We start from the raw sequence: 15,846 nt of genomic DNA on the forward strand, positions 1-15,846 counted from the left end.
ACATCGCCGTATAAGTAACTGTGATTCTCCTTATCGCTTATAACAAATGCCAATTTGATGCGTATTGACACTGAGTAAAATAGTACGTTTTACATTGTAGTGCGAAACATGAATAATTATATGCGTTTCGAAGATTAGCATATAATTACTATCTATTCGTTGCATAAGAGAATTCCTTTGATTGACGCTTGTGTCACCAGGTGTTGAATGCGTATATATTGGTGTAAAGGTCTTTTGTCTTCAGTCTCGGTCGAAACTCCACGATGTCCACACAACAGTCAACACTGCAGAGATACTAAGGAGCTGACTTCAACGCCACCTGGCGTAGCATCATTACTTGCAATTATTGCCCATCTCGACAGTTGAAGCTTCCTCGCACAATTCAAGAGGGCTACCGGTTAGAACAATTCAGAAACCATTATTACGCTGCCAAGAAGGGTGTACTGACAGTTACGAAGTTCCTTAAACCATGCAACAGACAGCAGTTTGAGCACGAAGGGAGAGTAAGGTATTTGTCTCGTTACTTATCGCATGAAATTATCTAAATTAGCAGACGAGAGAATTCGGCTGGGGACCGTCTACGAATAGATTTCTGGCGAATTAGCGTATGAAACCGATGTCGAGAAATGAATGCAACGCTCCGGAGGAGAGGAGAACAGAAAATTAAGAAGATGAAACAAAGTCCCATTCCAATAGGTTTTTCTCATGAGCAGCTTGTTTCAAAAACGTCAGTTTCTGTGACTGTCAAAAAGTTTCTTGCAACCTGCGACCATATTTCGTCCAGTACTTCAGCTTCCACCTTCGGATCGACTCACGGTTTCGTTGCGGACGGTGGTTTTTGCAGAACAGATAGACTTTTCCAATCTCTTCTAAGCAGGCAACGACCAGTGCATCAAACTTTCTGCCCTATCAACTCGCTACTCATCCATCTAATCCTGTGTAGTATCTAAACTTAATTTTGTCTTTGACTCTCGTCATTGTCCTAGTAGACCTGAGTGAAGCAGTTTTTAGGCATGTCTGTAGTGGGCACTTTGCGTTGGTCATTGAAATTTTAAAAAGTCAAAATTGTCTGCCATATGTTAAAGGTATTTGTCATTTAGCTTCAGCTTGCCTTTCATTCATTCTCCCATGCCATCTCCATTCTCCTCCACCTATTTCTTGAAGTAATTGCTTTTCATGCAGGAAGCATGTGTTTTGTGAACAGGGGTATTCTGCAATATTGCTTGAAAACCGTTGCATATCCCAGCATTCGTCTCCTCCTTTCTGTATGGGCTCTATTGCAGAGGGGAAGAAAAAAGGTAAGATTGGTTCAAGCCGACCTCGGGGCATGTCAATAAATATTCAGAAAAGAAAGATTTCCGTTGTGAAGATCATAAGACTAACTCAAATGTTGAGCGATAACTCTTCTTTGTTACATGTGATTGGGAGTTCCATTATTACCACGTTGACGTTTTTACAAGCACTGTAACTTTATGAGATTTTTACTGTAAATATTTGAGGGAATTTCTTGGGATTTGCATTGTAAAATTGTGGGATTTGCTTGGGATTTGTTGTGTATGAATTTGTAGGATTTGCTTGGGTTTTTGATGAATAAGCTTAGTACAAATTACTTTATATGTAATTTATTCAGTTTGCTTTACTGTCAGCACAGCTTGTTATTGTTTCTCCGAAGTTGTAAGCATTTGTCAAACATTACGTTTGCGTCCACTGTCATGTTGTATGCTTAAATCGGATCTGTGGAGACAGTCTCCACAATCTGTGGCTTAGATGATGGTTTTTCTGACCATGAATCCTTGGTTTCCGCTAACGTCGGCGTCTGATTCAACGGAATGATTTACTCCAAGCAGGTTGGTTGGTGAATGTTTATTAAGTTTCATTATGTTATGCCAAGCATGGTATTTTCTATTCCTCAAAGGAAAATCGGCATCATCAATTTCGTTTTCGCAGATCTTTTAACACTTGGTAGATGTTCGGTACGTAAACTTGCGAACAAATGTTGATTTTCTTTTTTATTGCCAGTTGCTCTGGGAAGAGTTACCAGTTTTGTTTTGTTTTGCTTTGCTTTTTCTCTGTATTTTTTTTTGCGTGTTCTCAGTTTTATGGGGTGTCAAGCAAAGTTCGACTTTTCGTAAATTATAAGCGCTGCCTTTTTTTTTAGGCTCCCTGCTCTCATTTCTGCATCACATTCTAGTACGTTGGTTTTTCGATAATCAGTTAAAATTGCTTCTCTGGAGCGTCGCTGTTAATATTTTCGTTATTTACTGTCGTACTTTATTTTTCGCTTGGTTTCGGCGTGTGGGATTCCTGGCGCAGAAGCCGTAGATGCTTAATGTCAAAATTGCACGAACGAAAACAACTTGTCATGTCCTCCGTTCAAGCCTGTATTGTCAGCTATCCATCATCTTAATTTTCTCCGATAAGTCCATGTTGTTTGTTCTGGAATGTCCGTTTGCAATTTTAAGCGGTTTGCAGATTTTGTGAAAGGTCTCTTTGCTGCCCTAAAGTGTCTTGTACATCACACAAAGAAGCACACAGCCAGTGCCCGGCGATTTTTACGAACCATCACCTTCCATTTTAGATTGTCTTACTTTCAATATGCTGGTGACAGTGTCATCCTTTCGGTCGCTCCATGGTTAGAGGCTAGTTTTCTACAATGGTAATTTGGCTTTATAGTTGTTGTAGAGTTGTAATTATCTTCCAGGCGACATCCTTCTAGTCTGTTTTTGGATTGCTGACTTTCATGTTTTGATGTTTGCCATTTGTGCAGTGCTGTTGGAATATAATTTGATATTGCATTTACATTAACGTTATCTAGACTCTTTCGAGAGTGAATGACTTTTATGTCATGTCCATTTTCATGGCCTGTTGTTTATGGTTTTCGCCAATTCAAAGTTGTCTTTCATTGCGGCTATTCTGGAGTGAATGACTTTTCGTCGGTCATAACCGTTTCCAGGGCCTGTTAATAATTGCTTTCGCCGATTATGTCATCCATTGAGGCTATTCGAGAGTGAATGACTTTTCTGTCATGCCCATTTTCAGGGCTTGTTTATGGCTTTCGCCAATTATGTCTTTCATTGAGACTATTATGGAGTGAATGACTTTTCGTCGGTCATACCCATTTCCTGGGCCTGTGAATAATTGCTTTCGCCGATTATTTCAGATTTCAGATTTAAATTTATTTCAATACAAGGCCTCGGCCCATCGTACATTTCAATTGAAAGTAATATGAGAAAGAGACTGTCAATATTACTTTCGCCGATTATGTCATCCATTGAGGCTATTCGTGAGTGAATGACTTTTCGGTCATGTTCTTTATTCAGGCTTGTCAATATTGTTATGGCTTTCGCCAGCGATCTCCTCCATTGAGGCAATTCATGACTTAATGATGCGAGTCAGCATACCTTGGTGACTGAGATTCGGGATATTAGCTTGCAAACCTGGTGTGGTTTATTTGCAAAAATAGTTTTGTTCTTGCATGTAGCCTATTAGCATCACATTCGTGACTTCTGTTGATGGATCTTCTAGTTTGCCGTTTTTTGCGTTATTATTTTTTTTTTTCCAGATGGAGCAATGAAGAACAGAGTTCGATGGCCCAGCCTTATGTAATCTACATAAACCCTTCCAGATGTGATGTCAGTATGGAAAGCAGGTTCACAGTATCAAAGTACAGAAATGGAGGGCTCCACTGGATAAATTGGTATTCAACGAGCATGACTATGGATGCTGTATTCCCTGCCGAACCGATCTTCCACACTGCAGTCCATCGCCAAGACTGGCAGTATCATTGAAAATGGTGGTCTATAACGGCATCAGAGGGTTCCATACTTTATCCGGAACAGTCTATTGTACGGTACATCGTTTGGTTCATCCTCTTCAATCTACATTTGACGGGCTGCAGACGCATCTTGGCCAAGCCGACGTTTCTAAAAGACGCTTTCCAGGGCATGGAGCAGCTGATAACAGTGTGAGAGACCGGTGCTTAGCCATATACGGCGGATGGATATCCACTAGCTCTAAGGATATCGTCGACTTGCTCAACATGGAATTAATGAGAGTAAATGTCAGAATACAATAATTAATTTTTCTGCAGTTTATAGAAATGTAGAAAATTGTCTAGGTATGAGTCGTTGTCAGCCAATAGCTGCAAGATTAACAGATTTTAGGCGGTTCACATTTGTTTATAAATATTAATTTGTAGTTTTGCCATAAGTCCGACAGTGCCACTAACTCTGTGCAATTCTGTTTATTTGAACCAGTTGTTTTTCACTTCGTTTCTGTATTTATTTTCAATCACTTTTTGTTTGTTTCGATAATAAGAAATCCCGACCCATTGGCACATCTAGCATGCAATCGGGTTCAGGTTTCCAGAGGTTTTTTCCTATTTTCCATGTAGGTTTTTTAGCTCTGGTTTTTCCTGAGCGGCTATGTGCATTTAGGCTTTTTCATACTTCCTGTTTTGAGTATGTTGCTTTGTATTTTACTCTCAGTATTTTTTTCAACCTGTTTACAAGTCTTTCGCTGTTACAGTCTCCTCGTCTTCGGCCTCTATTTATTGCGTCATATTTTTTATTCATTGAGTCCAGATAGACGATTAGTTGTTCATCGATGGAGATATTTCGTACCCGTGCAATGCAGCATAACTACTAGCCTAGCTTTTTCACTCTCGTGGGGTGTGACGACCACCGCATACCGCATATTATCGCTTTTGTGTATCATTTAATTATCAATTCTCGAAGTTCAGTATAGATTGAATAATTATATGCGTTTCGAAGATTAGCATATAATTACTATCTATTCGTTGCATAAGAGAATTCCTTTGATTGACGCTTGTGTCACCAGGTGTTGAATGCGTATATATTGGTGTAAAGGTCTTTTGTCTTCAGTCTCGGTCGAAACTCCACGATGTCCACACAAGGATTTTTTATGTGTATATTCTCTAAATCTTGTAAATGCAGTTTTACAGATCCTGTTTAGTCTATTGCCTTTAGACAATGCGTTGTAAGGGGGGAATTGTGTAAATAAAAGTGGTGAGTCTTTAGAGGGTACACAGTACGCTCGTGGGGTGTGACGACCACCGCATACCGCATATTATCGCTTTTGTGTATCATTTAATTATCAATTCTCGAAGTTCAGTATAGATATATACCTTTATCTGTAAGATGATTATCTACGTTCAATATTGAAGCTTACAAACACTTGCTTAGTCACTGAACTTCTCATTTGTAGCACTACAACCGTTATGAACGATCGTCCGGGTCTTGCACAGCGCCTGAAACATTTAGCACCAAACAAGTGTCTGGATATCAAATTTTGGGTAACATAACTGTCCCCCAAAAAATCGTCAGCCCAAAAATTTTGTCACTTTCAAATTCAGAGCAAATTTTACTAAATTTTATGTAATTTCAGCGTTGTATATCTTGTATAGGGTTTTACACACAAAATAAAATCAAACACGATTGGAACTAATTTGGTGTAATTGGATGGTGAAGTAATGTCTATTTGATCTGTAAATGTAAGCTCATCTACTTTTTAGCTACGCTGTCAGCGACGCGGAGTTTATCAAATAGGTTTATTTTCCGTCGTCGTCCGTCATCCGTCAACAATTGCCTTCTCCTCGGAAACCGCAAGTCCGATTGCTTTGAAATTTTATATGCAGTTCACTTGGGGTTACTTCACTTAAGTTTGTTCAAACCGTGGTGAAATTTGCATATTTGTATTTTAGGGGCATTTTTTCCTGTTTTTGGTAAAACAATCTTCTTCTCTGAAAACACTTGTCCGATTGCTTTGCAATTTGATATGCAGTTTACTTAGGGTGACTCCAGTCAGATTTGTTCAAATCGTGGTGAAATTTGCATATTTGTATTTTAAGGCAATTTTTGTCGTTTTTGGTAAAAAATTTTTAAAAATCTTCTTCTTCAAAACTACCTGTCAGTTAGCTTTGCTATTTCCCTACGGATGATCTACTTCAGATTTGTTCAAATTGTGCAGAAATATTCAATTTGCATTTTAAGGCAATTTTGCCATTTTAGGTAAAAATTTTGTTTCTCAAAAAGTACTGGTTTGAAAATGAGAAATTTTCAAAAACGTCAATAACATTTCTCTAAACGCTGTAAGAATCCTCTGACGAATTAGATTTCTCAACTAGTTACAGCGAGCGCGAGTGGAAACTGGACACCTAATTAGCAAAGTACCCAGCTGTATTGCGAGGCATATTGCTATTTCCCTTTGTAATTCGCCAGTGACTTTGTTAACTTGTCAGCGATATCGTTTTATGTTACAGTCAGCTGCAGACACTTTGAGATGTTGCAATAAAGCTTATCTGGGTTTGAGTAATTCAGTATAGGGGTGGCTGCTTGTTGCTTCGTGGGATTCAAAATGAGTGAAGATAATAATATCCGTGATAAAATCATACACTACTCCATAGACAGTGGAGTGAAACTTCACTGATAAATAAAGATATTTCTTCAAACTACACTTTTGGTCTCATTTACTGCTCATCGGATTTCAATAAAATGTGCATGATGTTCGCTGCAATTGTTGTTTGTGAGTGAGTGGTATCTTCCATACAGGACGGCCAATGAGCGGTTACACGACTTTTTGGCAGCAAAACTTCCAGGTAGTTGGCTGAGCGGTTTCACCTCGCGAAGTGAAGTTTCAAATGAACAGTTGACGTTATCATTATTCTTATTTAGTTCGCTGATTATGTACCAATTTCAAATACTTTACCGCGGCAGAACCCGTCAGGTGTACGCCAAAGAACAACTCAAACAATATTCCCAATTGAAGTCTTTCATCACTCAAAACATACCATCGCTCAAAAATGTAGCTTTTCAGTTACAATACGTCAACGATGAGAAGACTGTCATCACTCTCAGTGATAATGAATATGATCTTCAAGATATGTACCGATGCGCTGTACCAGTTCATAATGCGGACTTCGTTCGATTAAAACTTATGGTCAGCGAAGGGTGTTCACCAGCCATGGCTTTACAAGGCCGAAAAAGAGATCGGGATGAGTCTAGTAATGACAACAGTGCAGGCGGAGATGGCGAAAGACGGATACGAGCAAGACAAGAACTACAACTTGATCATGAGTTAGAGACCGTCAAGTCGAAAAGCAAACGATGGAAAGATAAGAAAGAGGAAGAAATGTGTAAGGAAATAGAATAATTTTCTCAAAAGTGAAAAAGTGGCAGTGATAGCACAGAAGCAAGAAATGGACAGAGTAGTTACCGAAGCCAAACCCGTGGGAACTAATCTCAGAAGTACTTGCAACATTTGTCACCGCCGCGGACACAGGGCTACCGGCAATAGGAACAGCGAGGGCTGTCCACTCGGTGAGCCTCGCTGAGGTTACATTTTCTGCGTCTGATGTATAACGCTGAACTTCAAACGCACGCTGCCCTATTTGACTATGCCCGTATTGTCTGTTAGCGGTTGTCCTTTTGATGCCTGCCTCATCGAAAAAATGAACGCTGAGAGGGTCCAGTTGGGTGATTGCATCAATATACAACATCATTATCCTCTGTAAATTCCGTTCAGTCAGCTGTTCAGCAGGAATACTTTGTATTTTCTTGTATGAGTAATTCAGATCTCTCCTGAGAATTTCGTAAATTGTTCTGCATGCTGGGAGAGTCTCTTCCGTGCAAATGTTTTCACGAAGGAGTTCTGCCCGTATCTCAGAGGCAGTGATCGATGTTTTTTTGAATTTGAGAAATTCGACAAATTCAACTACGTCCGGCAAGCATTTTGAACGCGGAGCTCCCGGTATCTTCTGCCGCAAAACGGAACCCGTCCTGGTAAAGAGGGTTATCACGTTCTGAACCGTAGACTTTGGCGTATTCAGCTGTTCAGCGATCTGACGCACACTGTTTCCAGCCGTAGACAATTCAATAATTTTCAATAATTTTCAGTCGCATATCGATATTGAGACGGTTCGACATCTCGGCCAGTTGAAGTTTTCTTTGAAAGATGCAACGGTATTTTGTGTCATGTGACAAAACGGAGAAGGGTGCTTTTTCTTTTGAGGGGCGTCCGCACTAGGCTGCAGTACATTTAGCGTCAATTTAGGTTGAAATCACATTGCGTCAATGTGCAATTTCCACTTACATTTCTAAGTTATAATTGTCTTCACTTAGGTAAAATACTTTTGGTATTCTAAATTGATTTTATCCTGAGAGTCGGTGCCGCTGGAAACGCGTTCGACCTAATCACAAAATAGTTTATTCTAGATAAGGAATGATGAGACTTGCCGACGGCCGTTTGCTCATGTGTGAAAGCAGAAAGTCACTGGGATAGCTGGGTAAATTGTCTCTATAACCGAATGTAATTTTATGGACCCTTTTTACTGTGGTTTGATATTAAAACCTGTAAGAAAATGCAAAATTCAGGTGCGAGTACGCTATACTTATTCATGACACGGATCCTCAATAAGAGAGACTGTGTTACTGAAGGCACGCATTCAGTTATTCTGGATATTGTGTTAAATCTCTACAAAACTTTCATGGTGCGCTTCGCATTGCAGCATCTCTTTTTACCTCCACAATCGCCGGTTGTACTGACTCTATACAATTCAAAAGTTACAAAAATATGCTGAGATGATCACTTCTCCTGGACTCGAGCATAAACTCCTTTATTGTTGTTTGCGTGGATACCACGAATGTGGAATGTGGCCAGACGTACGTGAGCCTGGACAGAAAAGTTTTGCCGCCATTCACGTCGCTCTTGTTGCCATGCCCCAGCCACTCTATTTGGAAGAAACCACTCATTCACAGAAGAAGTAGACGCAAACAAAAGGGGATTTTATCGAAATTCAGAGAGCACTAAATGAGACCACAAGTGTAGCTTAAAAATATCTTTATTTTGTAGTGAAGTTTCTGATATTCACCTGAATATCATTATTATCTTTACTCGTTTTGTATCCCATGAAGCAACAAGCAGCCACCCCCATACTGAATTACTCAAACCCAGATAAGCTGTATTGCAACATGCACAATGTATCTGCAGATGACTGTAAAATAAAACGATATCGCTGACAAGTTAACAAAGTCACTGGCGAATTACAAAGGGAAATAGCAATATGCCTCGCAATATAGCTGGGTACTTCGCTAATTAGGTGTCCAGTTTCCACTCGCGCTCGCTGTAATAATATAAACATAAACAAGTTGCATTGACAATTAATACACCGTGACGTAACTTTTACGTCTTTGGATTAATTTATGCTTTACTTTATACTTTATACTTTATTAGTCCAATATAAAAATCGAAATGCGTAATGGCGTATATAAAATAGATAACAAAAGTTGAAATGGATAAAACACTGACCAATCATATGTACATAGTTTAAAAAGCACAATCGCTGAAAACACCAAGCACAAAAACTTCAAGTAGAACTGTACAATAAAAACAATGTCACAATACGGTAACTATGTCCACAGTTAAGTATTTACCTGATGGACGATTGGTTAAGTATTCTCACTACTGAGGGTACAAAAGTATTTCTAAATCTATTTGTGCGACACCTTATTGATTGGTATCTATTTCCAGACCTCATGTTAGTGAAATTATTATTTACATGCCAAGTACTGCCCTCAGGAAGTGTCCGGTTTCAAACCGCTTCAACCCGTGAAAATCACGGGTAACCCGATTAATTGACATACATTTATGCATGGATTAGTTCTGACGTGTTCATTTTCTATGCATATATGCAGAGCGTAAGCTGTCACTCAAGTCAGTGATTGTTTACTTTGGTGACAAAAGAAGTCAAGTAAGCTTATCAGTGTCAATCCTTGAGTGAAATAAAAAATCCAAATCTTTCGTATGTAAAAATGTGAAAGAGGCTCCCCACCTAACTATCCAAAATGTTTTTTGTGTCGAGTTTGTGTTTGATTCGTTTCGAAAATGTGTTCCTACATTCTTATCCGATTGTTTGTGTTAATGAAATGTTTGTTTCGCTTCGGATATTTGTAGGGAAGTTTGGATTAGTGTGTACGGTAATGTTTTGTTTGTGTGGGGAAAACTTATGGCGAGACGCAGCGGGCCTATGGTGTTACAAAGTTGATAGAGTCGCCCTTTGACGCTTGAGTTTCGAAACCCGAGTGTGGTTTCTCATCAGTCGCAGTTTAGATTCTTTCCTTAGTTTGTGTTTGTGAAAATTTATTTTAATGCATTTTAGTGGTCTTGCTCTCTGAGTAGCGAGGCAAGGATATTAATGTTTGGGCACAGGGCGTTGTCTACATGTCCGTCCCAGAGGTGGGTAGGTGTTTCGTTGTATCGCTAATAAAGATATATTCTACCAACCTTGGTATTTCGGTCTTAACTTAGCACTGCCCTTGACAATCTTGCGTATACGTTTTATCAACATGCTGCGTCTATTATCTGATGAGTTTGAGTGCCTAATTAGCCAAAGTAATCAAGGGTAAATTACTAATCTGTGGACGCTCTCACCAGATTATCACCGGATTAAATTTGACAAAGTCAACAACGAACGCACCAGCAAGGTATATCTTCAGTTATACCTTGCTGGTGCGTTCGTTGTTGACTTTGTTAAATTTAATCCGGTGATAATCTGGTGAGAGCGTCCACAGATTAGTAATTTACCCTTGATTACTTTGGCTAATTAGGCACTCAAACTCATCAGATAATAGACGCAGCATGTTGATAAAACCACAGTCCCTCTATCCACTATACGCAAGATTGTCAAGGGCAGTGCTAAGTTATGACCGAAATACCAAAGGTTGGTAGAATATATCTTTATTAGAGATACAACGAAACACCTACCCACCTCTGGGGACGGACATGTAGACAACGCCCTGTGGTTTGGGTCTCGTTGTGAGTACGTTCGGTGGTTCGGTTTGTTTGTTCTATGTTTCTTTACTTTTGTAAATTTTGTTTAGACTAGTGTATCTTTTAGATTTTTTGCGGCGGTTTGTGAACTTTTAGGCAACAAGTACCACTGCGGGGTACGGAATTTTATGTTTTTTTTGGATCAAGATACTTATAAGTATCATGGTCGATGTGTTTCTTGTCGTACATTTTGTTAAACAGTTCGTGTATTTTGTTTACTGTTTGTTCTGTGTCGTCACTGTCTAGTTGAGTATAAACTGAGTGTTGAGTAATTGCTTTTCGCATTCGTGTACGTAATCTTTTGTGTTGACAATGACGATACCCCGACCCTTGTCGAAGGGTTTTTTATGGTAATTTGTATATTGTTAGCAAGCTTGTTTATCGCGATTCTTTGGGCACGCGACATTTCTTGTTTCCTTGTTTGAAAGGATATCTCTAGAAGTGCAAGTTCAACAGCTTCAGATAGCTTTCAAGTTCTGTGTTTTTTTTTGTTCGGGGAGTCCAGCTTGATTTTTCCTTGAATGGGTGTTGTTGCGATTGTTTGTGTCTCATGATGTAGCGCAGTCTCACTTTGCGACCATATTTGTTGAAATCCTGAAGCAGTTTTATTCTGCTTGGTTTTGTTGGTGTCGGAATGAATTTTAGGCCTTTGCCTAGTGCTATTATTTCGGTGTTTGTTAGTTTGAGCGATGGAAGGTTCTTGATGAATTTCATGTTGTTGTCGGCTTTTCTTTGGAAGATAGCTGATTTATTTCCACGGCCATTTTGTCTGTTACGGTGTTTTATCATTTTGTTTTTTTGTTTTTTTAATGTTGTATTTCTTTTTTGTTGTGTTTACGATTTTTGTTAATTCTTATACAGCATAAACGTTGAACTCGAGAATTCGCTGTCACAGAGAATAATGGAATAAGAACTACAATTTTACCGTCGTTTGGTCGACTGAAGTAGCAGTTGGTGTTTATACAAAGAGTACAAAAGAGCGTCATGGATCTGGAGCCCGCTTTTGTTCATCAGCTAATCCCAATTAACGAAGTTCTCCTCCCACTAATCCAGGGAAACCGTACTTGATAGTCCTACGTCATCAGCTAACGCCTCATTATGCTGATTTTATGCCATATATTTGAATACATAACGAGCCTGCGAAACCGGACAATTCCTGGCGGCATGTTTTCTCATGTAGTGGATGAGTCTTGTCGGACAATATAGTTGCAGATTTGCTTTTACAGGTTTCACATACAGTCGTCAAAACTAGGCAATGTGCCTATAGTATATTCCTGGCAGCTTTAGTGACACGGTTTATTTGATTGCAATTTAACGAGGTGATACCACCACCACAACAGAAAATGCAAGAGCACATAACAAACTCGATCATTGCTCTGTAAAACATATGCAAACGTTTCCTGATACATCAAATCTATGCATTTACGCAGAAAATACATTCTTTGTTGGCATTTATGGATTAACATTTTAATGTGTTCATCCCAGGAGACCGTATTTGTAAGAATCAATCCAACATATTTGTAGGTGTTCACTCTTTCAACCTTTTTACCCTTGATTTTTAACGCGGATGGAATTACTTTGTTTTTCCTGAAATCGATTAACATTTCTTTTGTTTCCTTTACATTCAAAATCAAGTTATGATTTTAAAAGAAAACAAAAGAAATGTTAATTGATTTCAGGAAAAACAAAGCAATTTGAATGACGAAATGAAATCACGTGTGATTTAAAACTTTTGTCCCAATCTCGCGGGGTTGAGGTCCTTAAATGTTCTGGGTCGGGGGAGTTATCAGAAACACAGAATTTTTTTCATTTGCCTTAATTATTTTCGAAGTTGTTGATTCATTTGGACAACAAGTGAGTTATCAATCCATAAAAAAACCAAATCCCACACATAAAACAGTACGACATAAATGATTACGTCAATTTGAGAATCGCAATCAAAACCAATATTGGTTGCTTACTCTCGTACATTGTACTCCTAAAAGTACAAAACGAAGACCCTGCGATATCTCTGGTATTTAAGGACAATATATTTCGCTAGTAATCACTAAGTTTATGAAGAATAATGAGAGGAAGTCAATTCCGTGCCAAAAACAAAGTTTGGACGTATATTTTTGGAGTAATTAAAAAAAACCTACAAATTTTGGGCGTTTTTCAAGTCCAAATGTACAAAACGAAGACCCTGTCATATCTCTCATAATAATCGCCCATTTTTCGTCGGGATTATTTCAATTGGTCAAGGTGAGAGTTATTCATCCACAAGTATATCAAAAATGGCCATATGAAACATTAAAACCTAAAATAGTTGCGTTTATTCAAGAATCGGAGTCCGAAATGAACGCCAGCGGCTTACCGTATCTGTCAAAGTCAAAAGTACAAAACGAAGACTCTTGATATCTCCGGTATTTAAGGACCATTCATTGTCGGTATTGGTTTATTTTGTGAAGAATAGTGGGAGGAAGTCAATTCCGTGCCAAAAACAAAATTTGGACGTATATTTTTGGAGAAATTTAAGAAAAACCTACTAATTTTGGGCGTTTTTCAAGTCCAAATGTACAAAACGAAGACCCTGGCATATCTCTCGTAATAATCTTCCATATTTCGTCGGGATAGTTTCAATTGGTCAAGGAGAGAGTTATTCATCCACAACTATATCAAAAATGGCCATATGAAACATTAAAACCTAAAATAGTTGCGTTTATTTAAGAATCGGAATCCGAAACGAATGCCAGCGACTAGTACCGTATCCGAGTCTGTCAAAGTCAAAAGTACAAAACGAAGACCCTTGATATCTTCGGTATTTAAGGGCCATTCATTGTCGATATTGGTTTATTTTGTGAAGAATAGTGGGAGGAAGTCAATTCCGTGCCAAAAACAAAATTTGGACGTATATTTTTGGAGTAATTTAAGAAAAACCTACTAATTTTGGGCGTTTTTCAAGTCCAAATGTACAAAACGAAGACCCTGGCATATCTCTCGTAATAATCGTCCATATTTCGTCGGGATTATTTCAATTGGTCAAGGAGAGAGTAATTCATCCACAACTATATCAAAAATGGCCATATGAAACATTAAAACCTAAAATAGTTGCGTTTATTTAAGAATCGGAATCCGAAACGAACGCCAGCGGCTTACCGTATCTGTCAAAGACAAAAGTACAAAACGAAGACCCTTGATATCTCCGGTATTTAAGGGCCATTCATTGTCGGTATTGGTTTAATTTGTGAAGAATAGTGCGAGGAAGTCAATTCCGTGCCAAAAACAAAATTTGGACGTATATTTTTGGAGAAATTTAAGAAAAACATACTAATTTTGGGCGTTTTTCAAGTCCAAATGTACAAAACGAAGACCCTGGCATATCTCTCGTAATAATCGTCCATATTTCGTCGGGATTTTTTCTATTGGTCAAGGAGAGAGTTATTCATCCACAACTATATCAAAAATGGCCATATGAAACATTAAAACCTAAAATAGTTGCGTTTATTTAAGAATCGGAATCCAAAACGAATGCCAGCGACTAGTACAGTATCCGAGTCTGTCAAAGTCAAAAGTACAAAACGAAGACCCTTGATATCTTCGGTATTTAAGGGCCATTCATTGTCGGTATTGGTTTAATTTGTGAAGAATAGTGGGAGGAAGTCAATTCCGTGCCAAAAACAAAATTTGGACGTATATTTTTGGAGTAATTTAAGAAAAACCTACTAATTTTGGGCGTTTTTCAAGTCCAAATGTACAAAACGAAGACCTGGTATATCTTTCGTAATAATCGTCCATTTTTCGTCGGGATTATTTCAATTGGTCAAGGAGAGAGTAATTCATCCACAACTATATCAAAAATGGCCATATGAAACAACCTAAAATAGTTGCGTTTATTTAAGAATCGGAATCCGAAACGAACGCCAGCGGCTTACCGTATCTGTCAAAGACAAAAGTACAAAACGAAGACCCTTGATATCTCCGATATTTAAGGGCCATTCATTGTCGGTATTGGTTTAATTTGTGAAGAATAGTGGAAGGAAGTCAATTCCGTGCCAAAAACAAAATTTGGACGTATATTTTGTAGAAACTTAAGAAAAACATACTAATTTTGGGCGTTTTTCAAGTCCAAATGTACAAAACGAAGACCCTGGCATATCTTTCGTAATAATCGTCCATATTTCGTCGGAATTGTTTCAATTGGTCAAGATGAGAGTTATTCATCCACAATTATATCAAAAATGGCCATATGAAACATTAAAACCTAAAATGGTTGCGCCTATTGAGAATTACAATCCGAAACTTATACTAGCGGCTTGCCGTATCTGTCAAAGTCAAAAGTACAAATCAAAGACATAATATCTCCGGTATTTAAGGGCCATATTTCGCCGTATTGGCTTAATTTCGGTTGAACTTCGTGTATTGTGTTTGAAATGTTAGCCGCCATCGTTATCAAGTCGCGCAGGCGAGTGTTTCAGTTTGACTCCGATGTGATGGTAATTTGGCGTGTATTATGTCTGAAACAGCGTAATTACTGCGTACTAAATATTATAACGTTCGATCCGTCCTTGCCGGTTAGAGTGCATCGTGCCTTTAATCTAAATTCAGGGGTCTTCGGTCTTCGGTCTTCGATCTTCGGTGTTCGGTCTTCGATCTTCGGTGTTCGGTCTTCGATCTTCGGTCTTCGTTTTCTATACCCCCGTCCTCGTATTAGGTGATTCGATTACTAAGTACATTAACACTAGATTGTTATATAAGAATAAGCGTTCTGTTAAGCTTAGAGCTTCAAATATTGATGAAGCTTTTTCATGTCTGAGAAATGTCAATAATATTGATGCAGAGATTGTAATCTTGCATATAGGGTCGAATGATGTTGGTTACTTACGTGATGATGTAATAATTGATGGAATAATTTCACTGTGTAATGAAGTTAAATATGTCTGTCCTAAAGCAATGATTGTTGTGTCGGGTATCTTACCTTTCCATGGTGAATACTCCATTCTAAATAATCAAATCCAGTATATT

General features: G+C 38.5%; 1 long non-coding RNA gene across 1 annotated transcript; it reads left to right on the forward strand.

Annotated features, from left to right (window-relative positions):
- Positions 1-355: 355 nt before the first annotated feature.
- Positions 356-5,086, forward strand: LOC139117568 (uncharacterized). Its single transcript, XR_011548554.1, has 2 exons — positions 356-1,847; positions 3,563-5,086. It is a non-coding gene; the product is annotated as an uncharacterized lncRNA (long non-coding RNA).
- The last annotated feature ends 10,760 nt before the right edge of the window (positions 5,087-15,846 follow it).

This window comes from Ptychodera flava, chromosome 18 (assembly GCF_041260155.1).
Source record: "Ptychodera flava strain L36383 chromosome 18, AS_Pfla_20210202, whole genome shotgun sequence".
NCBI lineage: Eukaryota > Metazoa > Hemichordata > Enteropneusta > Ptychoderidae > Ptychodera > Ptychodera flava.